The 27,948-nt window shown below is 43.1% G+C and overlaps 1 pseudogene; it reads right to left on the bottom strand.

Annotated features, from left to right (window-relative positions):
- Nucleotides 1-254: 254 nt before the first annotated feature.
- LOC140453896 (immunoglobulin lambda-1 light chain-like) lies at nucleotides 255-27,491 on the bottom strand (annotated as a pseudogene).
- Between the last annotated feature and the right edge of the window lie 457 nt (nucleotides 27,492-27,948).

Here is a 27,948-nt window from a genome sequence, read left to right on the forward strand (position 1 = left end):
TAGTAGGGAACAGTCATTTTGTTTTGCCATTTCAGATTTATTCGGATCTGTGTTTACAAAGTTCACGAACATCGACATACAACACGCTGGGGACAATTGCAGCAGGGAATCGCCACTCGCTGGACTGAACAGTCATTTCACCCTCTCCTGATACCCGTTAATGTTAGAGCTATTCACAAAATTTGCTGCAAAAATTACATTGCAAAATAAGAGCAAGTGACAAAACACCACATGGCACGTTTTGTGGTTCAGAGCTAACATTCGCTGGAGGTGATGGTCTTGAGGAGAGGCGAGTTCAGTGAAACGTGCCTCACACTGCAGGAATATCTGGACCCTTTCTTCCAGTCAGTGGCCGGGACTGTCAGGTAGCTGCTCAGGCTGTACCTTTGATCACTGTCCCGCGACACGGGGCTTGTGGTCACCCCGCTGTCTGCTTCTTTCCCCATTCACGTTCCACAGGAACTGCACAAAGCCCGGCTTAAAGCGACTCACCAGACAGGACAGAGTAGCTGATCCCTGTGTCTATTTGTTCCGGTGAAAGAGGGAGTAGAAGGACAGAGGGTTTCCAATTATCACTACCTGGGTGCGTGGAAAGAGAGATAAAGACGATCATTTGTGTGAATAAACCATTCTAATCGAAGGATACCAGAGAAAATTACTAAATATATTAGATTCTGAACTACGTGTGTGAGGGCCAGAGACTTAAAATTATGAATAGAAAGCTCTCTGCTTTTGATTATAAATATGTTTGAGAGTGAGAATTATCAACGACTTACATTCAAGCGATGTGTTTATGGGAGAGATACAAAGCGGGAAAAAGAATCATTTCTATGTATAACGCTCTGACGTGTGTGTGTGTGAGTGAAAGAGAGACTTATTGACATTTATAACATGCTATCCTGTATGTGTAAATGTGTATGAAAGACCCAATTATTAATATGGTCAAAACAATGGCTGCAGATGCTGGAAAGCAAATACTGGATTAATGGTGCTGGAAAAGCACAGCAGTTGAAGGGCTTTTGCCTGAAACGTCGATTTCGCTGCTCGTTGGATGCTGCCTGAACTGCTGTGCTCTTCCAGCACCACTAATCCAATTATTAATGTGACTATCTGATTTTGTATAATATATATATGTGTGTGTGTGAGAGAGAGAGAGAGACAGCGAGATAGATAGATATATATAGAGAGAGTTATTAATATAACTCTCTGACCTGCGCATCAGAAATTATGAAAAATATATACAACACTGACTAGTGAGTGAGAGAAAACAAGCACCTCAAAAAAAGGGTCATTGGGCCTGAAATGTTAACTTTGATGTTTCTATACATTTGCTGCTCGATCTGCTCAGGCATTCTAGCAGTTTCTGTTTTTGATTAAGATGAGCTATTTGACTTGTGTGTGAGAGATAACTATTGATGTAAACACGGATCTGTGTATTATGTGCATGAATATGAGAAACAGAACATTACTTACGTATATAACACTCTAATCGGAGTATTTGCATGAGACAGAAATGTTAATATAAATCTGCCCTACCTGTGTAAGTAAATTATTAATGTAATCTATCTGATTGCGTGCGTGGTAGAGAATTACTTTTGTAATTTCTAATGTGCATGTGTATGTGAACGAGACAGAGGGAGACAGAGTATTTTTAATATAAATAACAAACTGACCGAAGTGCGTGACAGGGAGAATTACTGATTGAATCTCTGACCTACGTGTGCTTTGTGTGTGAGCAAGAGAGGGAGTCAGCTAATTATTAGCATAAATAATACACTAGCCTGTGTGTTTTTGGAAAAGAGGGAATTATTAGTATATCTTTGCTTCTAACCTGTGTGTTTTTATGAGAGATAGTTAATAGTACAATACTCATCGGTGTGTGTGTATGTGTTTGTGTGTGCGAGAGACAGAAAGAGAGAGAGAAAAATAATTTCAAACATATGTAACACTCTGACTGGTGTGTATGAGGCAATGAATTACAGATAAAACACTCACCTATATGAGGGAAAATTATTGATATAATCTAATTGACCTGTATGCGTTTGCAAACGAGGAAATTACGTATATAACCATGCCCTGTGTGTGAGAGGGAATTATTATTGCAAGCTCGTGTGTGTGTGTGTGTGTTCTGATCGCTATGTGTTTGTGTGTGTGAGAGAATTTTTAACGTAACACTGACCTGCCTTGGGTGAAAGAGCAATATTGTTATAACTTCTGATCTGTGTACTTGTAGAGATAGAGAATTATTAACATACATAATGTACTGACCTTTGTATGTGTATGTGTGTTAGAGACAGAGAGAGAGAATGAGAGAGAGAAAGACAGAGAATTATGGCTGCTATGTCTTTGTTTTAGCGAAAGTTTGGGAATATAATACTTAGCTGCGTGTCTGAGGGAGAATTATTGATGTGTGAGAGAATTATTCAAATAATCTCTGATATGTGTATTTGTGAGAGAGAGAACTATTAAATGCCATTGACCCGATATGGGCGACAATTATTGAAAAACTCTGATCTTGTATGTTTGTGTGTGAGAGAGTATTATAAATAGTAGAGAGTGAGAGAGAGAGAGAGAAATGCTGAAATAAATAATGCTTAAACTGTGTGTGTCTCTGAGACAGAGAATCGTGAATGCAATACTGACAATTTTGTGAGAGAGATTATCGATGTAATCTCTGCTGTGTGTATTTATGTGAGAGAGAATTATTCATGTGACAGTGACCTGGATGTAGTAGAGAATTATTGGAAAAACTCTGATGTGTGTATGCGTGCATCTGAGAAAGAAGTATGAATATAAAAATCACACCAGCAGTTTGGTGGGGGGGTGATGGGATGTGAGGGGGTTCGGTGAGTGCGAGGGAGAGAGATAGTTGGCGAGAGAAAATTATGAACAAGTATAAAGCAAATAGATCTATGCGACTGTGTGTGTGAGAGAGACAGAACATGAGTGTGACATTGACCTATGAGAATGAGAGAGGTAGATAGAGAGAGAATGATTGATGTGAATAGCATTCTGATCTGTGTCTGAATGAAAGGGAATTATCAGTGCAGCAATGACCTGAATGTTGGGATGGTTATTGATACCGCCTCTGATTTATCTACGTTTATGTGTAAGAGAGAATTATTAATTAAAATAATGGCGTGACATGTATGTGTCGAAGAGACGAATTATTAATATACAGATAACATGCTGACCTGTTCACATGAGAGGTGATTATTGAGATAATCTTTGACCTGGTTGTGCTTTGTATTTGAAAACGAGAGAGGGAGAGAGAGAGAATTATAAATGTAATTAAGAATCTGGCCTGTCTATGTCAGCATATGAGAGACAATTATCAAAGGAACCATGACCTGCATATGTTGTGAAAAAGGACTGTTGTTCGAATTTCTGACCTGTGCATTTGAGAGAGATCGGGAATTTTTAATGTTCCACTCACCTGTGTGAGTGACAGAGAATTATTCTGATAACCTCTGACCTGTATGTATTTGTGAGAGGTAGAATTATTAATATATCTCGGACCTGTGAGTTTGTGTGAGACCGAATCACTGACATAATCTCTAACTTGTGTGTTTTCGTGAGAAAGAGAATGATCATTATAAATAACGCACTAACTTGTGTGTGTGTGTATGTGTGCGTGCATGCGCGTATATGTGTGCATGTGTGCGCGTATGTGTGTGTGCGCTTATATGTGTGTGTGTGCGTGTATATATGTGTGTGTCAGAGAGAGAGTGACTGAGTGAGTGAGTGAGCCAGAGAGTGAGTGAAATGTGATATAACAACGACTCCACCAAGTGCTTGTAAACCGGAGAGGGCTTTCATGCCTCTATTCATTCACTGGAAATGCAAATGAAGGGACAGTGACGAGGCAAATCGACGCATCGGGTTTTCACCGATTTATTCCTGGCTTCTCACATCGTTTTCCATTACCTAAAATTTCGGGTTTACCAACAGTGAACCTGTGACTTTGTGTTCATCGTAACTGAACAAACAGGGGCAGATGCAGACTATTCAGCCCATCGAGCCTGCTTTGCCATTGAATAGCATTATGGTTGATCATCCAAATCAGTCTCCTGTTCCCACTTTGTCCCCCCAAAACCCTTTGATCCCTTTAGCCCAAAGAACTGTGACCAAATCCTCTTGAAAACATACAGTTTTTTTTAAAAATTGCACTTCTCCTTTCTTTCTCTGAGCTCCATTAGTGTCACCGGGTCACAGAGTGTTGGGTATGTGGAATACACCGCCTGTAAGGATGGTAGAGGCAGAACCACTCATAACATTGAAGAAATGTCTAGTTCTGCACGTGCTGGACAATGGGATTAGAATAGTTTGGGGATCATTTTTGAACAATTCGGCTTTGATGGTCTGAAAGGCCTTTTACAGTGTTGGATGCCTTTATGACTTTGTGACATTAGGTTTTGATTGGCCTCTCCAATTCTTTTCAAAATATTAATCATTTGCCTTTCAAAAACGTATTCACAGATCAGCTTCAAGTCTGCACCCTTGGCAGAGGAGATTCCCTGCTGGACTCTGTATTGCAATGATTTTAAATCTGTAACGGTACAATGGTCAGTGAAGACAACTCGGCAGATGGAGGAAATGAAGGTATAAAACTCATTGAGAGAGTAGGCTTTGACGTGGAATAGTAAGGCTGAAACGGGATACAGACTGCGTAAGTAACTGGGGAAGGAAGTAGTAAATGGACTTTGATGTGGGAAAGTGTGGAATCATCTGCTTTGATTGGCAAAATAGATAAACAGGACATTTCTGAAAGAGCTGGGATGGAGAGCAGCTAATTTGGGCTGAGATGAAGAGAAATTCTTTCGCTCAGAGTCTGATGAAGGTACCTTAGTTTCTGTGCGTATGGAAGACTCAAATGAACTTTGCACACTAGGTAAATCGAGAGATAAGGAAATTGGAGTTGTGAAAAGAATCACACTTCATTGTAATGAATGGCAGAGAAACGTGGAAGGGCCGAATCGCCTTCTCTTTCTCTTTCTTTGATGAAGTCTTCGAAGTTATTGTAAAATTTTTTGCTTTGAAAGCTGCTGTACAACAATAACAATCCTTTAGCAGTTTGATCAAAGCCACTTCAATGATGCATCACAGAGTCAAAGAGCCAGTTTCAAGGTTGCCTCTGTATCTGAGTTCAATGCAATGCAGTCCCTTGACCCTGGGTGGCCTGAGATGTGGGGTTGGGGGGGTGGGGGGGAGGGGAGCATTTCGAGCTCCTCATTTTAGTTTCCGAGAGCTGAGGCGATGCTGTTTTTGGCCTGTTTGTGAAGGGGCAGCAGGTGTTGTGGCCTGTCGTCCAGATGGAGTGGAAGAGAAGGTGCATGTCAGCGGAGGAATTGAAACCTCTCTGATCACTGAGCGATTAGAAGCAGCGGTAGCAGCACTGCGTTGCACCATCAGTCATCAGCTCCAAAACCTCACACAGGCAGCTGCAGCTTCAGCCACGGGCAGGAGGGAAAATGCAGAGGATCCATCAAACACTCACTTTCTCAGACATCTCGCACATTTACACAAACAGATCCATGAAAGACAGAGGCAATCGAAATACCCAAAGTGGACATCTTCTGTTTATCCTCTGGAATCTCTCATTCAGCAGTTCACTCCTGTTTCCAATCACTCTAGCATCACACACCAGCTTTCACATATCCAGCACCTATACCTCTCCCTCCTTCTTTAGCACCTTCCATCTCCTGTGCACTTACCTTTCTCTGTAACATTCTCCAGCACTTACACGACTCCCAATCGCTGTCACCTTATAAAACACTATGCATTTTCCTATCGCTGTCACCATAACAAGTCCCTATAGCCATTCGTCTTTCTGCCACCACCTCAAGCTCGCACACTTCTCACTATTTCTATAATCACCTCCAGCATTAAATCATTCCTTAAGCCTATCGCCTCCTCAATTTCCTATATCATTCCCTAACTCTGTTACCTCCTTCAGGCCCTACATGCCTCAATATCTCTAAAACCATATTCAGGCCTTTTGCCTGTCCCTAACCCTGAAACCACCTCCAGCCCCAGAACCCCTCTCCTTTTCTATAAATTACTTTAGAACATACACCACTCCCTAGCTGTGAAACATTCTCCAATCCATGCATCTCACTTTATCACCATACGGTCCTCCAATGCCTCCTACCTCAGTTACCTTCTTCAGTACCTGAACCGCTGCCAACCTGTTTTACCTCCTCCAACCCCAAATATCCCGCCCTATTGCCAAACTCTTCTTCAGTTTTCCCTTCCTTTACCTGCCTCTGCCACTTCCTCCAGATGCGAGCTTCCTTACTATTTCCATCACTGCTTACACCTTTTCCTTTCGCAGTCATCACATCAGGTCCCGATAACCCTCCTCAGATATCTTCACCAGTCCCTACAAGACTCCATATCTGTGCCATTCTCTCCACGCACAAGACTCCTCCCTATCTTTACAACATCCTCTGGACATTACATTACTCCCTACCTGTTTTATCTGATAGAGTCAACACTTATTTAACCATCTCCTGTTACTACACATTTCCGTACCTCTGCCAACACCTCCAGACCCTACTCCCCTCTGAATTTCTGTAAAACCTCCAGTCCCTACATCCCTCCCTATGACTGTCACCTCCTGCAGCACATATTCCCTTTCTTCTCCCTGCAAACTTCTCAAGCTCATACATCTCTCCCTATTTCTGTAACCTATGGCCGCCCCTACATCCCTCCGTATCCCTATCACCTTTCCAGGTCCATATGCCACTCCTTCGCTCTGTTATCTGCTCTAGATCCGAAAGTTCCTCATTATTTCAGAAAAAAATCTCCAGTGCCTGCACCAATCCCAATCTCTGTAGCCATCTCAGATCCGAATACTGCTCCACAGATATCTCCAATTGCTCCTACATCGCTCTATAACTGTTTCTAGCATCAACACTATTCCCAATCTCTGTCACCTCCTCCAACGGCTACACGTGTCTCTATCTTCTAGCTGCCCCCCAGTTCCTACACCTCTCATGATCTTTGTCTCACCCTCCAAACCCTATACCTCTCCCTAACTCTGGATGTAACTCCAGCCCTACATCCGTCGTCACCTGTGCAACCTCCTGCAGCACATATACCACCGCCTAAATCTTCCATCTTCTGCAGCGTCACTCTTCACTTTGGCCTCATAATCTCTTACCTCCTCGTCTCTGTAACCTCCTCGAGCCCTTACGCCTGTCCCTATCTCTCTAATCTCGTTCAACCCCGACAAATCCTCCCCGTCTGCAAACCTCTCCAGCACTGAAACATCTACTTATCACTTCAATCTTCTCCAGGACCTTACTATCACTTTATCTCTAAGCCCTCCTCCAGCTGAGAGACTCTCTCCCAAATAGTGAAGCTTTTTTGAAGCCCTACACGCCTCCCTATCACTGCAATCTCCTCCAGCTCCGACAGCTCACTCCTCTCTCTCACCTCCTCCAGTCACAAACCGTCCCTAAGTCTATAAACTCCTCCAGCCCCTACATCCCAAAATGGTGTTCATTTTGGCCAGGCAATTCAGGACAGGACTGAAAGTCAATGGGAAAACCTGGGGACTCTTGCCAAACAAAGTGACCTAGGGCTCCAGGTGTAGAGATCCTGGAACGTGGAGATGTAGTTTGACAGGGTGGTGAAGAAGGCCACTGGCATGTCTGCCTTCATTAATTAGTGCATTGAGCGTAGGAGTTTGGATATAATGTTGCAGCTGAACAGGTCAGTGGTTAGGCCAAACTTTAGAAAACTGTATTGAATTCTGCTACAGGAATGATGTTGTTAAATTTGAAAGGGTTCAGGAAAGATTCACGAGGATGTTACCAGGCTTGAAGGATTTGAGCTGCATGGAGAGGCCGAATAAGCTGAGGCTATTGAATCTAGAGATTTAGCAGCTAAGAGGTTTGCAAACCTTATGGAGGTTTATAAAATCATGAGACATACGTATAGTGTGAAAAACAAAGTCTTTTTTTCCCAGGGCAAAGTAGTCCAAAAATAAAGGGCATGGTCTTACTGTGTGAGACGAAGATTTGAAAGGAACTGGAGGGGCAAGATTTTGACACAGGGGGTGGTGCATGCATGTAATAATCTGGCAGAACAGCTGGGAACAATTGCAGTACTTAGAAGGCATTTCAGTGGGTACATGAATAGGAAGGGTTTAGAGGGATATGAAACGAATGCTGGCAAAAGGCAATAGATTAAATCAGCATATCTGGATGATTTGGACCAAAGGGTCTGTATCTGGGCTGCATAACTCTATTAGTCTACATCTGTACCCCCTACAGCCTCAAAACGGATTACTGTCTCTGTAACTTCCTCCAGCTCCTACATCCTTCCTTCATATGTAACCTCCTCCAGCCTCTGCACGCCTGTCATTATCCGTACTCTCCTCCATCACCTAAGACCCTCCGTATCTCTCTCGCCTTCCCCAGCTCCTACATCTCTCCCAATCTCTGTGATCTGTTGTCTCTGCTCAGGTGCTCCCTATGTCTGCATCCTCTCCCAGCCTCTCCCAATATTTTATCTCCTCTAACCTTTCGTCCCTCACTACCTCTTTCACCTCCTTAAGCCCATTCACCCCTCACCACCAGTCTCCACCAGTCTTGAAGAAGTCTTTAGTTGATGTAAAGTGTTTTTTAAAAAAAACCGTTGAAATGCTCCGGAGAAATCATGCTTGTTTTCTCTTCTAGAACTAATAGCCTTCTGCTAAAGTATCTGTGTCATTGAAGGAGATTTAAATCTGCAAAGTTACTTCCATGACAGATTTCATGAGCGAGGAGGGGGAGAGTGAAATTTAATCTGAAGCCCCTCATCCATGGTCCCATTCTCGTCAACTGCCCTCCGTGCGACCGCCAGGGGCCGCTTTTATCAGAACCGAATTACTTTTGTGACGTAAGGAAGAAGAACTTCTAAAATCAGTGTTGGCCACGAGCTGTCAGTAGCTCGATCTTTCGCCCCCTCTGACTCTCAGTTCCACTCGCTGTCATCTAAGATGTCATGCCCTGATGATTTGCAGGCTGCTCACTCAGAACATTTGAGAAAGTTGCGTTCATATATCACCTGTCACAACCACAACATGTCCCAGCGTGTTTTACAGCCAATGAATTATTTTTAGTCGTGTGGTCACTTTGTGATGACGCTAACGTAGTAGCCCATCTGTGCACAGTAATCTTCCACAGACTCAACCCTTTTTAGTTTGCATTATTCTTTCAGGGGTTGTAGGCGTTGCTGTCTGGGTACCTTTTACGATCTAATGCTATCTCACCCTTCAGACAGTGGTGGTGACACACCTTCTTTGAAATGTCACTAGCTGGTATAGGGACACCCACAGTGCACTTACCGAGATAATTCCACTACTTTGACGCAGTCACACTGTAGGATTGACGGCTAGATTTAGAGTGTGTGGTTTACAGGCGGTGGTGGTGCCCCCGTGTATCTGCCACCCTTGTCCTTGTCGAGGTTAGAGCTTGTAGGTTTGAAAGGCGCTAAGTATCCTTGATGGACTGCTGCAGTTTGCCTTGTAGTTTTTACATACTGTTGCCACTGACCTTCGGTGGTGGAGGGAATGGATATTTGGAATTGTGATGCCACTAAAGTGGGCTGTTTTACCTTAGATGGCGTCGAGCACCCAGTGAAACAAGTTAAGGTATATTCCATCACACTCCTGACTTGTGCCTCGTTGATGGTGGACAGGTTTTGGAAAGTCAGGACAATTGCACAATTTCCAGTTTCTGACCTGGTCTTGGAAGCTCTGTATTTTGCTACTTTTCAAGCATCACTATTTTCCAGTCACCACCCCAGCCCAACTCATTGCACTGATTGTGTTGGGTAAAGAGATTCAACATTTCAGGAACCATACATGTCGTTTGAGGGAGTTGAGACACAACTCAGCCTCAATCCTGTATTAAAGGGCAGAAGAGGTTCACGGGGCTGAACGGTCTCCTTCTACACCTTTTGAGTCAATCTGGTCAAAGAGTAGTGAGAATGTAGAAATTGGTCCCAAAGTGAGGGGTATTGAAGCATTTGTGAGGAATATAGACGAGTGGGGTAGACATGCAAAGAAAGGGTCCCAATAGTAAATATAAATGAGAAATGATGCAAAAAGGTTCACTTGGAGCATCAGCACTGACGTGGTCTGAGAATTGAATGTCTTCTTTGTGTCACATATCCGATATAATACATTGTCTTACTGAAGCTGTCAAAAACTTTCATCATGCATTCAGCAGGACAAGATGCAAATCACATTTCAAAGGGAGCAATACTTTAGACCACAAGAGAAGCAGGGTACAAACTGGATTCCTGCCAGCTCCTTTTGGCAAACGCATTGCCACAGAGAATTCCCCAGGAACTTACTCCCACCACACAACACTTCATGTCGCCAAGTCCACCCCATACTTACGTTTAATTTCCAACAATATCCAAGTCATAGACGTCAGTCCAATCATCTCTAACTGCCCATCTGTGAGGAGTGCAAAACGGCAGTGGCTGTTTCAAGAATAGACAGCAAAGGTTCGATCTGGCTGCAGAGGATAGGTCTCTACCTATGTACATGTGTGGAGCTAGTATGCATGTCTGTACCACTTTCCACGCTCCACTGCTGACCTTAAATTGGCTGCATGCGTAATTCATTGTTCACTTGTGATCACTGAGCCAGTTTTGTCCAACTGTGCAATGACATTTGAAATTAGATATTCTATTCTATGTTTTACTTACGTTTATTGAGTTAGGTCAATATCCTGTGTGTTGATTAAGGCAAAGAGATGTACTGTTGGATGCAATCCACCATTCATTCGGTGCAGTCTGTTGCATTTTGGTAAAAAGTATGCCTGATAATTCTTGGCCCTCCGCCACATCAACTATCTCTAACTGCACATCTCCCACTAATAACAGCTCCCCGAACTGCCTCTCGTCACTCTTCCTCCACTCACCCAACCACCAATACTGTCAAGCGCTACCGCTCCAGATCCATACAGAGCTTGACCACGCCAGCCAGGTGCCATTCTAAGCGGACACTGTAATGAATCAATATGGGAATCCCAGCTCCAGTGGACTCATCACTGTTCTTCTGACGACTTTAGCCCCGTAAAGCAATAAATGTGTAGGCAGGACATTGGGGAACATCGCACAACATCAGTATGGCATTTGCTGTAAGCAAAATCAAAAACATCAGAAGGACACTTACTTCACTGAAGGAACAATAAAGAATTCTCCAACTCTTAGAACCCTCCATGATATTTCATCACTTTTATTGGAAATCTTTTATCAATGTTGGTTTGGAACTGTGATCTCTGAGGCAAAGATGACATTCCGACTCTGGGTAACATCTTGTATTGAAAGGAGAACAAACCAAAAAAGGTTTGGACAATTTCTGAGGCCAAGCCTGGAAGTTCCTTGCAGTTTGGTTCCTAATCAAATGTTTCTGAAGTTGATCCTTAAACAGGGAGAGCATCATGCTTAAACAGAGAGCAGATCTTGGCCATTAATGACGTCAATAGCTGGTAATTTCTTCCTACAAGTCTGGAAAAGACCACCCGCTCCACCAGATGTTTTTTGTTGAATGTTAACTGGGACCTCGAGGATGAGATGGTCATACTTTCAAGGAGCGGTCAGAATTCCAATTGTGTTTTAGACTGTGTCTTCTGACAACAAACGGATTTTTTGCAGTTGATGCGACAACATGAAGGTTTGAAGGTTCCCTGTCTAACCTCCTTTATCAAATTTTGGAAGTTCAGAGAGTAGAGAATTCTGTCATCGCTCTAATTACCTTTATCTGAGTGAAATGGAGAAGTGGCCTTGCTGCACACTGTCAGACATCAACCAAGAAAACATAATCCTATGATTGTGGAACAGCACATCATGAAAACCAGTGATGCAATCTGATTCGGTTTTTTTCAAAGTTTTGTTATGCCTTACAAGTATTCCATTGTCGGCCTGTCATTTCGGTAAATGGGAATAAAAACATCAGGTTTATCACATAGACAAATTACTTTGTTATTCAATCTTGCTTTACTGAAGTTTGTGGATTTTTAATGAGTTCCTGAGCATTTTGTTTAAGATAGAAAAGAGTGTTGAGAATTGCTTATTATACAAGTCTGAGACTCATATTCGAATACGTCTGCTTAGGTTTCATTGGGGTCAATTTTGATGACCATCCAAGATTTTAATTCACTATATTTTGAATCCACAGGTTCAGAGGCTATTTGGTTCTGCCCTCATGCTGGAACACGACATATCAATAAGCCATGTCTAGTAGAGAGAGGGAACAGCCAGAGACCGACAATGAGGGCGACGCAGAAGCTAGGAGCAGGAGTAGGCCATTTAGCCCTTCTAGTCTGCTTAGCCATTCAATCTTACCATGAGCTCAACGTCACCTTCCTTCTTTCTCCATTTATGCCTTCATTATCTAAACAAAACAAAACATATATTTCCTGCTCAAGGAAGGACAAGAGAGTTAGGGAGGGTGCGTACCAATGCCAACAAAAGCAGAAGGAATTCGGGGAAGGCGGAAACACAGGAATATCCCACTGCCAGAATGTATTCCCATTTCACTGTTTCTTAGGACTTTCACCAGCTGAGCTGATCACCCATCACCCATCCCTAACTACCCCTCGACTTTCTCACTGGGCAGCACTGTGTCGCCCCTCCCGCCCATCATTGAGGTTGTCTGGAGCTAGCCCAGACAAGGTTATGGAAGGCGAATTTATTTCCCCAATTAATGAACACAGAATGGTAAGATTTGTTCCTAATGACAGTCAAAGATAACTGTCTCCATAACCATGAATCAGATTAGATTCCAGATTAACTGATGAATATATTGATCAATCCTGTGGTATTTAAACATGTGTGGGCATATACAAAGCTCATTGAACTCCATTTTGCTAGGTCCGTGATATCATCAGGAAGCCAATTGCAGGCATTAATGTCAAAATGGGGACACTGGGTTTTGGAAATGCATTGGGCTGTACTAAAGGTATTCCCTGTTCCCACACCCCCCCCCCCCCCCCCACCCCCGTCATCAGCTTCACTTTATCATCACGCACATAAATGATAGTTTCTGGCTTTAAACTTCACAGTCGGGGCAGCTGGATGACATCACTGATAGTTCTACCCTCACTCAGGCCCAAATAGGTCTGCCAGCTCCAATTTCAGAGCTCAAGTCATGAGGACAGTGACTGAAACTGATGGCGAGGGTGGGTGCAACGTGCCTCAGTTTCGACATATGGGGAAGAAAGTGAGGAGGAGATTGGCACCGGGCTACGGCTTCTTAATAGGTACAGGGACGGGAGATGTGGCGAGAGAGAAAGGGAGAGGGAGAGAAATTGAGGTGAGGCGGGTGATAAATGGTGAATGAGAGCGCGAGAGGAACCAAATGTGAGAGGGGTGGGTGAGAGAAAAAGAAAGACATAGGGACTGGAAGACATCTAGAGATGCGACTGAGTAAGAGAAAGAAAATGTGTGAGAGAGTGTTAGAAAGAGAGAGTGAGAGAGAGGGAGAGATAAAGACGGGGAAGGAGCGAGAGGGCAGTGCTGTGAAAAAGGGAGAGGATGCAGTGGGAGTGATGAGAAAGGGGGGGAGAGGCTTAGGAACAGATAGGATGAGAGAGAGAGAGTTTTTAGAAAGACAGAGGTGACGGAGAAGAGAGGGAGAGGGAGGGAAAATGGGAGGACAGTGCATGGGAGAGAACGGGAATTGAGGGAGACAGTAAGGGAGAGATGGAAAGGCAGAGATATCGGGTCAGGTAGAGAGAAGGGGATTCAGAGAGTGTAATAAAAGCAGTGAGGGGGAGAGAAAAAGAGGGGAGTCAGAGATGGTTGCAGTAAGGGAGGGAGGAGTGGAACAGAGTGTCACTGATTGAGCAAAGCAACCAGTAACAACAGAGTGAGAGGGGGTACAGATGGAGGCATGGTAAAAGAAAACGTTTGAGGAGAGAAAGTGGATGAGAGAAGGTGGCGAGTGCAAGTAATGGACAGAAGGAGAGAGCCAGATTGAAGTCTACTAATGATGCTGTCATAGCAGAACCGGGACCGATTCTGTTATTTGAAACGTTTCGCGAATTTGCAAGTTCTGGAGACGCAGTAACTCCATCTAATGGAAGTCGATTGAAGCTACAAGTGTTGGAGTCAGACAGGTCAGCTTGGCAGGGCAAATACATACCAAAGTGCCAAACTGCCATCGAGTGGTACAAAAGACCTAAAATAAGAGGAGTCAGAACGCAAACAATTTTCCTGCTAATCTAAGGGGGACAATTCTGGGTAAGAAGGGTTTTGCTTGTGTTTCTTGTTCGTGCAAACACAGAAATGTTTCATGCTGCAATTCAGTGACTCGGAATGGCTGGAGAAGTTGATGCCTTCATCAAAACTGTTGACGTAATCAGTTCAATATCTGTGAAATTGGCCTTCCAGTCAAAGACCCAGACTCGCTCATTGGACATATTGTTAGACTGCCTGGATGTGGAAGAAATGCTGCACCAATTTCGATTTGAGGTGACACAGACAGGGAAAGTTGACTGGAGAAAACATGTGGTATATAGTGTCCACAGTGACAAACAGATGTAGCTGGCCTCGTCTCACGTCCCAGCTCTGCAGATGAAAGGAAGTGCCTCTGTAAATCGTTGAGGCTAAGTGGTGACGTTGTAGAGATATATAACATGATGAGGAACATGGATAGTGCGAATATTCAATGTCTTTTTTTTCCAGTGTAGGCGGTCCAAAACAAGAGTGCACAGGTTTATAGTGGGAGAGGAAAGATATACAAGGGTACATTTTCATACAAGGGCTGGTAGGTGTGTGGAATGAGATGCCGGAGGGAGTAGTTAAGTATGATACATTCAAGTGGACGGGCCCATAAATAGGAAGGATTTTGAATGGTCCAAATGGGACTGGATCAGATTAAGACATCTGGTTGGCATGGACAACTTTTATCGAACGATAGATGTGGGTATACTGCACCTTTAAGAGAGTTAGAAGCTAGCAGGACTACCTGACAGCACCAAGTGTTCACAATAAGGCAACAACAAAACACTTAGTCGAAAGTTATATTATCTGGGTTGCCTGGAAACGATAAAACAGTTTCAAATTAGGCCAATCAGTTTAAATTATATCCAGAACAATACCAAATTCAAATCAAGGTTGAATTTAGTATATTGACAATTTTAAAAGCCGATGCTTTGGGGTATAAGACCAGGGAAAATTGAACAGTTGGGAGGACAACTGCCATGACACCAACAGGTGTAGACTGCTAGTCAGAACTGTCTGAAAGGTACCTGTCTGAAGATGGAGTTTGCACAGAGATATAAAAAAACGACACTGACCTGGAGAGAGAATCTGCAAAGAGAAAATTCGACAGCTGGTTGGTTTTGAAAATTGAAGTTTTCAGTAAATCTTAATCGAGGGGTTGTATTGGACTAGTTTTATAGAAGGGAAAGTAAAAGATAAGTCAGAGAAAAGAGTTGTTAATGGTTGCTTGTTAATTATTCTGTGTTATACTTTAAGAAAAAAGTTATTAATTTTTACTTCTTTTAGTTCCTGGCCTCTCGATTTTCATAGATTACTGTACGGGGTATATCTTTTCTGTATTGCTGGTTTAAATTAAGCAGGAGGGTTTACCCGTGTCCTAACACTATGCAAAGCTGTTAAGAATATAAGGGCAGTGATGAGTATGGGGAAAATGAAATCGTCAGTCGGAGCATTCACCCAGCATCTCAGATGAAGATTTTCATCATTCATAGCGCCTCCTATTGTCAGGAATGGCGTTATGTATCTGCAGCCTTTAGCGATGGGCTTGGGGTATATATCAGATGTCTATGTGTACACAGACACTCAGGGATATATATGTCTCACATCGTCACCTACCGACAGGGATTAGGGCAGTGTGTATTATAATATGCAGTACAGGGGAACCTCAATTATCCGAACGAGATGGGTGGGCACTATTTGATTTGGATAATCGACTATTCGGTTAATTGATTAAATGCCTTTCCTCTGGGGCTCGGAGTTTTTAAAGTCTGCTCCCCATTCAGTCGACTGCAGCAGCACACAACGCATGGACACCCCCGCCCCCAACCCCATCCAACCCCGTCCCCACCCGCCCCCCAAACCCGTCCAAACCTCCCCCGCCCCCCAAAACCGCCCCGCCCACAAACCCCATCCAACCACTGTGTGTCAACCGCTCTGCCCAGGACTGTTAGAAAATATGGACAGTTGTGAACACAGTCCCGTCCAGCACACAAACCAACCTTCCATGTATTGACTCCATCTATACTTCTCACAGCCTCAGAAGAAAAGCCAACATAATCAAACAACCCTCCCATCCCGATTTTAATCTATTCTATCGGGCAGCAGATACAAAGGCTTGCACATTCGCAGGAACAGATTTAAGAATGACTTCTTCCATGTTGTTATCAGACTTCTGAATGAACCGCTCCAATAATAAACATAATAATAATTTTGCTCCTTGTGCAGCTTCTCTTCATCCATAACATTATATTACTCGCTCTGTTCTATTACCCGAGTACACTTTAAATGATGCATTCTACCAGTTTTGGACGCAATACAAAAGGTTTCAGTGTACTTCGATACATGTGCCAATAATAAAGCAAATTTTAAAAGGTCTAATGTGACAGCAAATTATGAACTCAAATACCCCAAATAACAAATAAAAACCGAAACAACTGTGACTGCTGAAAAACAGAAACAGCAACAGGATTTGTTGGAAAATATGAAAAGATCTTGCAGCATCTGAGAAGAGAAATCAAACTTGATGTTTTGGGTCCATGTTAGAGCCTTCCTCAGGCCATGCATCTTATCTCATATAACTCATTTCAAGCAAGGACTGCATGATCAATTGTTTCGATCATTTTAGGTATCCAGAACTACTCAGAATGTAAGGGTTTTGGGGAAAAGTATAACATCTCGCCACCTAGCGTCAGGGATGTGTGTGTGTGTATGTGTGTGTGTGTGTGTGTGTGTGTGTGTGTGTGTGTGTGTATGTGTGTGTGTGTGTCTGTGTGTGTGTGCGTATGTGTGTGTGAGTGTGTGTGTCGGTGCGTGTGTGTCTGTGTGTGTGTATGTGTGTGTGTGTGTGAGTGTGTGTGTGTCTGTGTGTGTGTGTCTGTGTGTGTGCGTCTGTGTGTGTGTGTGTGTCTGTGTGTGTGTGAGAGTGTGTGTGTGTGTGTTTGTGTGTGTGTGTGTGAGTGTGTGTGTGTGTCTGTGTGTGTGTGTGAGTGTGTGTGTGTGTGTGTGAGTGAGTGTGTGTGTTTGTGTGTGTGTGTGTCACAAAGCTACTCTTTTATTGTGCTCAAAACTCAAGGATACTCTATCCTTGATGTTTTTCAGATGGTAATAAACCGGGTTGTGCTCCAACCAGTCTGGTTTGGTTTGGCATAGAGATGAAAATGATTTTGAGAGGTCTTTTGTTTATTAGCAAACAGATGAGACTTCAGGTCAAAGTGGTCACGTTTCAGAAGTCACCTGTATAAAGAAAGGGGAGTGGTCAGCTCCCCAGCTGAGCTGAGCAGTTTAGTTCTGTCTGAACTAGCGAGGAGTTCAACAGGGTCCTCTGTGGAAACTCTCTTCCTCTTTTTCTGCCCTCCCACTTTACTCTGTAAGCATGTGTTCCATTTATACTGGTTTTTCAAAGGGAGTTTGCTGATTGGCATCGTTGTGTATATTTGGAACAGCATTATTATGTCTAGTTGGATAGACTGAGTTCTGTATGGGTTCTTTATTGTGGTCTTTGTGTTTCAAGGTGTAACTTTTTGAATAAATGTTTTCTCTGTTTTAAAACCTAGTCATGAACTCAGTTATCTTATTCTGGGTAATTTGCACTGTACACTCACCGAAACTAATTGCAAATATATGGCCTGCGCTGCCTTCTTAAGAATGTTTGGAGTGGTATGGCTTAATCCATAACAATGCATGCACACGTGTGTGTGTGTGTGTGTGTGTGAGTGTGTATGTTTGTATAGGTATGCATGTACTTCAGTTACCACACTACACAGTGGCAGGGATGTTTATGTGTGAGTTTGTATGTGCATCATAAATGTATTTCATGTTGGAGTGCAAACAGCGGCAGGGATGTGATTGTGTGTGCGTGTGTGTGTGTGTGTGTAGGCACGCGCTTGTGCACGCACGTGTTTACCATGCATATAGTTCAGGTAGAGCGCCACCTAGCGATGGTGATGCAACTTTTGTGTATGTGAGTACCATACATTTGTAGAATTTTTTAATGTAAGGGTTAGTTACACAGCCCTTTACAAAAGGAAGTGCTTTATTCCCGTCACTTTATCGGCCATTCATGGAAAGAATGGCAGAGAAAGTAAACACATGTGTGAGGCAGTGCTTCTGCCTTTCTGTTGTGACACTGAGTTCAGCAGAAACTAATAAATGCTCTTGAGAATTGTTATGACATGGGGTAAACCCTCCTGCTTAATTTAAAACCAGCAACACAGAAACGATTTATCCCGTGCAGTAGTCTGCAAACATTCAAGTGGCCAAGAAGTATTCAAAGTAAAAATCAACAACTTTATTTTTTAAAGCCTAACAGAGAATAATTAAGTAATAACTACTTACCATTCCTTACTCTAACCTATCTGTCACTTTCCCTTTTATAATATTCGTCTGATAAAACTCCCAATTAAGATTCACAAAACCACCTTATCTCAAAACCAGGCACCTTTCATTCATCTATTTGGATCTTTCTGTGTCTTCTTTCCTTCGTCTTAGGAATTTCTGCGTCACAAGTTGCTGATCAAAAAGGTACGTTTAAGAGAGCTATTTTCAGGCAATCTGTTTACATGATGTACTTGTCAGTTCTCCTGTCAACTGTTCAACTTTCCTGGGTCTTAAACCCCCAACACATCGGATTGTCTCATTGGCTTTTTAGATTGTCAACGTACTCAATTCAAACAGGATGGCAGTTTGATTTTTTTTGAGATATATATTAAGCTGATTGGCAGAATTCGAATTTGATTTTGTCTCCAGGCAACGAGATAATCGAGTTGTTCAAGCAAGTGTGACATTGTTGTCTTAATAAGAAGACTTGGTGCTATGTCCGGTTGTTCTACTGCTTTTAACTCTCTTAAAGTACACCTACATCTTCATACCAGAACTTAGAAGTTTTTGAGGACATCGCTTAATGCTGAGATTTTATATACTTACGTGACGGTAAGGGTTCAGTCCTTCTCAGTTTCACCTGCAATTTGCAGAATGCAAACATTTGTTCATTTGAATAGCAGACTCATCAATGTTCTGCATTTAATTAAACTCTCCGGTAGAGTAAAGCATCAGACTAGTATGGCTTCCTTTGTTTTAGGTCAAATTGATTATCTGCATAGTTATGTATTCAAACGAAATACTGTCCGTCGGTTGCGTTCAGCTAATCCAGGTTCCTCTGTATATACAGTAATTAGAACAGGAGTGAACAGCTGGGATGAGTACGTGTTGATGTTCAAGCATCACCTGCAGATGGAGCACCACCTACCAGCAGGGATGAGTGTTTGTGTGTGTGTGTGTATGTGTGTCACTGCCTAGCCAGTGACGGTCTCATTCTATTCAAGAATAAAGGAGAAAACAAACAATCAGTCAAGCACCACATAGCAGTTTTGTTAAGGGCTCACATTAGTCACAGCGCCACCCTGTGGCATGAATAAGGATGCTGTCCACCTCCAGAAAATGCCAAGCCGAGCCTTCTAATCTATTAGCAGGAAACTTTCTCCTAAATTTTTGTTCTGCGCTGATGGCTTCCAGACAGTGTACTGCCTTTCAAACTCGGGCCAGGTAATATTCACAAGAATAGGTAGAACAAGCGTTCTGAACCATTCTGGGCAACACAGTGACTCAGTGGTTATCACCGTTGCCTCACAGTGCCAGGGATCAGTGTTAGATTCCCACCTCAGGAGACTGCCTGTCTGAACTTTTGCATATTTACCCCGTGTCTGCTTGGGTTTCTTCCAAGTGTTCTGGCATCCTGCCACACTACAAAGACGTGGAGGTCAGGTGAACTGGCTACGCTAAATTGCCCATAATATTCAGCGATATGTAGGTTAGGTGCATTAGTCAACGGCATATGTAAGCTATTAGGGAAGGATAATGTGTCTGATTGAGTTGCTCTTTGAATGGTAAATGTGAACTTCTTGTGTGGAATGGTCTGTTTCAACACTGTAGGGATACTATGCTTCTATGAACCGACTCCTGCACTATCTTTCCTCCACCACACCCCACCTGAGTAACAAAGCATCTTGCACGAACAGTTTCAGTGGGAACCAAACGATGCAAAACCGCTCAGGTGCTCTGACTTGCCTTCCCAGACACTGCTCACAATCCCAACCAGGGAGATCCACCATTTCCCCAACACCGAGCCAAAATGAGACAGCTAACGTCACAGTCAATGCGCTGTTTTGTTGTGTAGTTATCGCTTCCTCTTTTCTCTGCAGCGTCCTGACACAGAGCGAAATCCAGTTCATCTGAACACTGAGTCCAATGCTTCAGTTCATTATTTCTGTTTCTTCTTCAATCTATCATTCATGCGGTGTCAGGATTGATTCTGACTGAACTGACCAATTGTGATCTCCATTCATTGTTTACCAAGGCTTTTTCGGTTTGGACTCATGCGATTTTGACTTGGAAGGATTTTCAGACGTAGGAAGAGGAGTGGGCCACTCATCCCTTTCAGTTTGCTCCACAATTTAATGAGATCCTGACTGATTTGATCATTCTCAACCGAACTTTCCTTGTCTTGTTATAGAGGCAGTTGCAGTTGTTGTCAACACTTTTCTTCCACTCCAAAGGACGCAGATGCTTGTACTGTCACCCACATTCAGAAAGGTCTAGTTAAAGTATTGTGGGCTCATACCTTGGTGACATTTGTTTCTCCACCATGTTATCTCAGCAGTTTCTGTTCTGGTTACAGACAGTCAGGGTTTGCTCTGTTGTCTCATCTCTGCAGGGAGAGTCTCATCAGAAGGTAAGATCTAGGACAGAAGGAGGCCACATGATATAATACGATCCTCTCATCACAGCCTTAACTTGCCTGCTCATGCCCTATAAGCCCCTGAGCCTATTTTTAAATAACATCTATCTCTTCCTCCACGTTACTCAGTGATCCAGCATTCCATAAGTTCCATAAATTCACAACTCTCTCTAAGAGAAATCATTCCTCCTCATCTAAATTTTAAATTACTACCACATATCCGAAAACCAGGACCTCTCGGGTTAGATAATTCACACGAGGAAACATACTCTCTACGTCTACTTTGTGAATCCCAGCATATTATCCACCTCGGTTTGTTCTCCTCTCATTCTTAAAATACTAGGGAGTACAGGACGACTCTACCCAATTTCTCTTCATAAGATAATTCTGAGGTCTCCCCAGTGGGTTTCCCTTGTTAATTACTTAGCTTCAGGATTATGAAGCACATGAAATAAGAGAGAAAAATATCTGGATAATCGCAGAGTGAGTGCTAATTATGTTGAGATTTGGTTCCCACTCTCGATCGTCAGAGAAGATATTAATTTATGTGTTTGTGTTTCCCTCTCTCCATGTGTGAGTCCAATGTCTGTCAAAAAAACACAAAGCTGAAGAGCAGTTTGAGAAGATTTGGCCCATCAAGTCTGCTCTGCCATTAAATTCCATTCTTGCTCAAACTCGATCTCAATGCCACTTTGCTGCTTTTCTCTCCATACCCCTCATCATGTTTATCCCTAAAATAAAAAGATTTCTTTCTGAAAAAGACATCTTTGACCTGGCGTGCACAGCCTTCCATCTGCCAAAAGTAAGAATTTCTCTTAATCTCAGTCCCAAATGTGCTACTCTGTATCTATATGCGTATGCCAGAGAATGTGTGAAAAGAGAAATTGTGTAAGAGCAAGGGCATGCGTGTGGGAGAAAAAGTGTAGGAGTGAATTCATGTCTAAAAGAGAAATGTGTACGTGATACGGAAGGAGATGCAGAGAGTGCATGTAAGAGAGAGAAAGTGTGCATGTATATGTGTGTTTGTGCGTGAGAGAGAGTGCCAGAATGTGAAGAATGAGTGTGTGAAAAAGTGAAAATGTCTGTGTATGAGAGAGACAAGGTGTGTGTGAAAGAGTGTTGGAGAAGATCTGTGTAAGAGAGGGAGAGGGAGGGAGGAAGAGAATGGTAAAATGTAAACGACAGAAAATGTGAGAGAGTGAGAGTGAAGTTGTGAAAAGCGCAGTGGGTGAGTGAGAGAGTATGTGAGATAGTTACAGAGAGAATGCGCCAGAAGCTGAGGGCGAGTTAAAGAGAGTGTTAAAGGGATTGTGAATGCGTGCGTGAGTGAGTGTGTGTGACAAAGGGACATTGAGTGTATGAGACAAAGAATTAAAGAGGCTCTGTGAAAAAGAGAGAAAGTGTGTGCGTAAGAGCGAGAGTGTTCATGTGTGAGGGGGGGGTTAGCAAGAGTACGTGCAAGAAAGTATGTGTGAGTGTGCATTAACGTGTGTGTGAGACAGATGAAAAGTTTGTTAATGCATGTTGGTATAATGAGGGTGTGTTCCTAAAAGATAGAAAGTGTGTGTGCAAGAGAGAGAGTTAGGTGTGCATAAAGACAAAGTGTGCATGTGTGTATGTAAGTATATATGTGTATGTGAATGTATGTGTAGATAAGGGTTGTGCTTCAAATAAAGCCTGCAGCTTTAGATTGGTAAAGCATTTTCAAATATGTCAGTAAGTGCCAACAATGCTGGCGAGATTTTCTCACCTCAGCCTGCTGTTAGCTGGGACTGTGAACTTAAGTAGTGACTATGCTCACCCACAGCTCATATGCACTCACCGTTCTTTCTGCCAAAGGCGTACTATTCGTCCTACTCATTTGTTGAAAGTTCTTGTTGAATCCGAGATTAAATGCATTGCTGAATAGAAAAAAAACTTACCATTTCCAACTACCCTCTCGTTCCAAATCCTTGCCTTCCAAGGAAAATACTCCCCTGACTGCCTCTGCTGGTATCATACAAACATTTCCTTGAAGAAGTAGAGATAGTTCATTCTGGATAACATGGGAAAGGACAAAGACTCCACACTCTCAGAATAAGCTTACTGTCCATCAGGCAGACGTTGAGATTTGGGGACGGGGTAGTCAAGACTCACTGGACACTTGTCGTTATTAGGAATGTTGTAAGCTGGATGGCATGAGTTTCGTGTGTGAGAGAGAGGGAGAGACAAAGACAGAGGGAGAGAAAGAGAGAGAGAGAGCGACAGACAGACAGAGACAGAGACACAGAGTCAGAGAGAGCGAGAGACCTGTACTGGGAAACAGAGCAGTGATGGACACGTTTCTGCAAGTTTCCTGTCTGTGAACAAAAGTATGCTTTCCCCGACACAGCATGTGTCTTACACAGTGCAGCCACTAATTATACTTGTCAGTTAGACTACACTAAGGTATAGAGTCCAAGTCACCTAGTTCTATCACAGAATCACGTCAGGCTCACTGTGCTTAATTGAAGCTCAAATTCTAGGATAGAATGCTGCCTCAGTGGTTAGGAATGATGCCTCACAGCGCCAGGAACCCGGATTTGATTCTTGCCTCAGGCAACTGTCTGTGTGGAGTCTGCACCTTCTCCCAGTGTCTGCGTGAGTTTCCTCCTACAGTTCGAAGATGTGAGGGTTAAATGAATTGGCCATGGCAAATTGCCCATAGTTTTAGGTGCATTAGTTAGGGGTAAATGCAGGGTAGGGGAATGGGTCTGGGTAGGTTACTCTTCAGAGAGTCGGTGTAGATTTGTTGGGCAAAATAGCCTGCTTCTATACTGTAGAGAATCTATTCTTTTAAAAAATTAGAGGCACTCGGAAAGTGGGTTTCGTTGAAAGGTTTATTCTAGAACTAGGGGTTAGAAGAATCAGGAGAGAGTGTCTAACCTGTTTGAGACTCTTAAAGTGCTAGGGATATGATGGAGTGGAATGTTTTGTTTCTTGAAAAAAAATGTCAAAATCGATCAGCATCACCCAGTCATAATAAAATTCAGGCAGTAACTCAAAATGAACTTCCTCAGGGAGGGAAATTAAGAGACTAGCTACCACTGGGAGTGGGGTGAATGAGCCACACACCCATAGGGAGTAGGGAGTGAATAGGCTCACGCTCCTATAGGCATTGGTTGAGGTGAATGTTTTTGATGTGCGATCCCACGCTATCATTTAATGTAATTCTTTGTAATTCTTTCACAGGTGCAAACTATCCACTGCTAAGATTCCCTTTTCAATTTTCAATAATGAGGACAGTCATTTCATGGTAACATTTCATGTTTGTTCAGAACTGCGTTATATCGTTCAGAAATGTAACATGTCTAAAAGGGATGTTGGTCCACATTCTACCCTGATCACGAGCTTACACACAAAATGCTGGGGCCAATTGCAGCAGAAAACCCCCACTCACCAAACTGAACAAGCATTTCACTCGCTCCTGATGCCCTTTAATATTCAGGTTGTTTCGAAATACTGTTTTGCTGCAGAAATTACATTGCAAAACTAAAACAAACAACAAAATGCCGCATGACTGACAGCGACTGATCCGGGTCATTGTTTGTCTCAGAGCTAACAGTCGCTGGCGCTGATGGTGTTGAGAAGAGGCGAGTTAAGTCAACCGTGTCTCACAATGTAGGATTCACCTGTAGCCTTACCTCCAGTCAGTGCCCAGGTCTGTCAGGTAACTGCTCAGCCTTTAGCTTTGATCGCTGTCCAGGGACACGGGGCTTGTGGTCACCCCGCCGTCTGTTTCCTTCCCTCCTACGTTCCAGAAGATCTGTACAAAGCCTGGCTTAAAATGACTCACCAGACAGGATAGAGTCGCTGACCCCGCGTGTATTTGATCTGGCGAAGGAGGAAGCAGAAGGACAGAAGATTTCTGATCATCACTACCGACGTGTGGGGAAAGAGAGCAAAAGATGATTAAATGTAGGAATAAAAAAAAACACTTTGACCAATGCATGAGAGGAGAAAGTGAGGGGTGGGGAGGGGAGGGGAGCAGACAGGGTGATAATGTAGATAGATAGGTCTGAGATTGTATCCAGGTAAGTGCTACATTGATAATTCTCTTTCTCACAAAGGCAATTCAGAGATTGTATCAATAATTCTCTCTTACACACACCACTCAGAGTTATGTTTATAGTTGTCTCACTCAGAAACACACACAGGTCAGACTTTTAATTGCTTCAATCTTTCTCTCCGTTCCTCTCCGTCTCTCGTACAAAGGTCAACGTTACACGAATGTTCTGTCTCTCACACACATACAGTCGCACAAGTGTTTCGTGGATGTTTATAATTTGCTCTCTCCCTCTTACCTCTCTCCCACCTCTCTGTCTGCTCCCCTCCCCACCCCAATGCATAGAATGTTCAGTGTGACATTTATATTAATAATTATGTCATGCGAATATACACACATCAGAGCTTATCAATAATTCTCTCCCACATCCAGGTCAGTGATCCATTAGTAATTATCTCTCACGCAAATGCAAACATCAGAGACTATATTAATGGTAATGTGAATAACGCTTTGACCTATGTGTGTCTGAGAGAGACAGAATTGCTAAAATACAGATAATATCCTGACCCACTTCTGTGAGAGGGGATTTTTGTTATAATTTCAGGCCCGTGTGTGTTTTACATTTGAACGACAGATAGGGAGAGAGAGAATTATCAGGAGCCCTGAGTTGTAAATGAGACAGAGAATTATTATTAGAATCTCTGAGATATGCGTGTGAGAGGGGATTATTGTTGTAATCACTGACCTGGATGCATTTTTGAGAGATAGGAATATAAATATATCACTGACCTGTGAGTGTGCGAGGCCGAATTACTGATATAATTTCTAACCTGTGTGTTTGTGATAACAACAATGATTAATATAAATAACACATTGACTTGTGTGTGCATGTGTGTGTGTGTGTGTACACGCGTGCACGCACATGTGCATGTTCATCTGTGTGTGTGAGGGAGAAGGGGACAGAGAGAGACTAACAGATAGATTGATATAAATAACATTCTGACCTGCGACTGTCTGCATGAGAGTGAATTATTCATGCAACACTGACCGGTACGTGTGAGAGAATTACTGATATAATCTCTGACTCATGTGTGTGCACGACAGAGAATTTTAAAATAAAAATAACAACAATTAGCATTAAATATAATCTGATGCTGGGTATTCCTGTGAGAGAGCGAATTATTAACGTAAAACTGACCAGTGTGTCACACACAGAAGGAGAGGAAGAGAGAGGATCATTGATGTAAATAATACTCCGAACTACGTGTGTCTGTGAGACGCACAGAATTATGGAAAGAACGCCGAACTGTATGTGTGAGAGAATTATTGATATATACCGTACTTTTACCTCTGTGATTGAATGAGAGAGTGAGAGAATTGATTTACAATACTGACTTGTGTGTGCAAGTTCAATTTGTTGTGAAATGTGTTAAATTGTGAATTGGCGAAATTTGGAGAACTGAATCGACACTGAAGGGATAAAAATTGATTTCATCTGAATGATAAAGAGAGAGAAAGCAGAATCATTTACTGTGAACAAACAGAGCAGTCCCACCTCCGAGGATGAATCACAGAGGAGCGTTCCAATGCTGTGTCTCAACAAGGACCACCAGGAGCTGCAGGCGGCGAAGAGGAAAAGTATTAATAATTTGTCCTTTTCCACATTGCACCTTTCTCGGGGAAATGAGAGGTACGTGGGTAAGACGTAAGCACAGACTAGATAGCGATTCAGTAATCCCTCTCACCTCTGAGGACCCTGACAGCGCAGGGTTTAATCCAGACGCTAACACCTCTGGAGACCTGACTGAGAGCCCTCACATTTCAGCTGAGCTCTGCAGAAAATTGCACAGTGGGGATTGCAGAAGATAGTGATGTGTCCTCATGCAGTGATGTTTCAGACGCTGCTGTCAATTTGAACGGTTCTGAACCCTGAGTTATTGTATTGGTCTGCCTCACTGTGATAACCAACTGAGCTATCCCACACAGGACAGTAATTGATAGAAAAGTCACCGGAGAGCAGGTTTCCGATGGTTAGGGTGTAAATGTTACTGGAGGAGTCTCGAGAAGGTTGGAAGTGGTCAGTGAAACCTCTGAAAATGTCATTGTCGTGCTCATACCTGATCACCCAGACCGGGGCATCTCCGGGACCCTTGTCGGTACCAGAGCACATCATAGCTGCCAACATTACCGTACTGCATCGCCCCCTTCAATCGGGTGGTCTGACCGGCAGAGACTGGGTTCAGATGCTGGCCTCTGATTGAGGACAGGAACAGCCAAAGTGCCTACAATTGCAGTAATAAAACACACACACATTGAGAGATTTTGCCAGCAGGTGCGAAACAGTACGGCGTGGGTATGTAATGGTCAGACATTAATCCAGAGCAATTTCTGACCTGTTACATGGAGCAGCCGAGCCGACAGCGGACACAGCACCTTAAACACTTCTGCTGGCGAATACACGGAAACAGTCAGCTGACTGAGTGTTGCCTTTAATCGAAGCATTTGTTGTGAACTCCCAACAGCCCCTCTGCTACTAGTGTCAGTAAATCGGAGAGGGCTTGCCCGCCTCTATTGATTCAGTGGAATGTAAATGAAGGCCCAGCGACCAGGCAACTGGACACTTGAGATTTTCACTGATCTCTTTCTGGCTTTTCAGTCAATGTCCATAATCTGAGCTTCCATGTTTATGGTGCTTAACATGCGATTGGATTTGGTTCTCATAGGAGTACAGTAAGTAAGTGCAAACACAGGCTATTCGGCCCATCAGACCTGCTCTGCCATTCAGTAGGATCATGGTTAAACATAAAAATCAGTCCCCTGTTTCACTTTGTCCCCCAATACCTTTTGATCCCTTTAGCCCGAACGCTATATCCATTTTCTCCTAAACTTCTCAAAAAAGGTTTACACTTCCCTGAACTTCCATGGTGTCACAAAGTCACAGAGTCATACAAGCTATCAC

The sequence above is a fragment of the Chiloscyllium punctatum genome, chromosome 28, assembly GCF_047496795.1.
Source record: "Chiloscyllium punctatum isolate Juve2018m chromosome 28, sChiPun1.3, whole genome shotgun sequence".
NCBI lineage: Eukaryota > Metazoa > Chordata > Chondrichthyes > Orectolobiformes > Hemiscylliidae > Chiloscyllium > Chiloscyllium punctatum.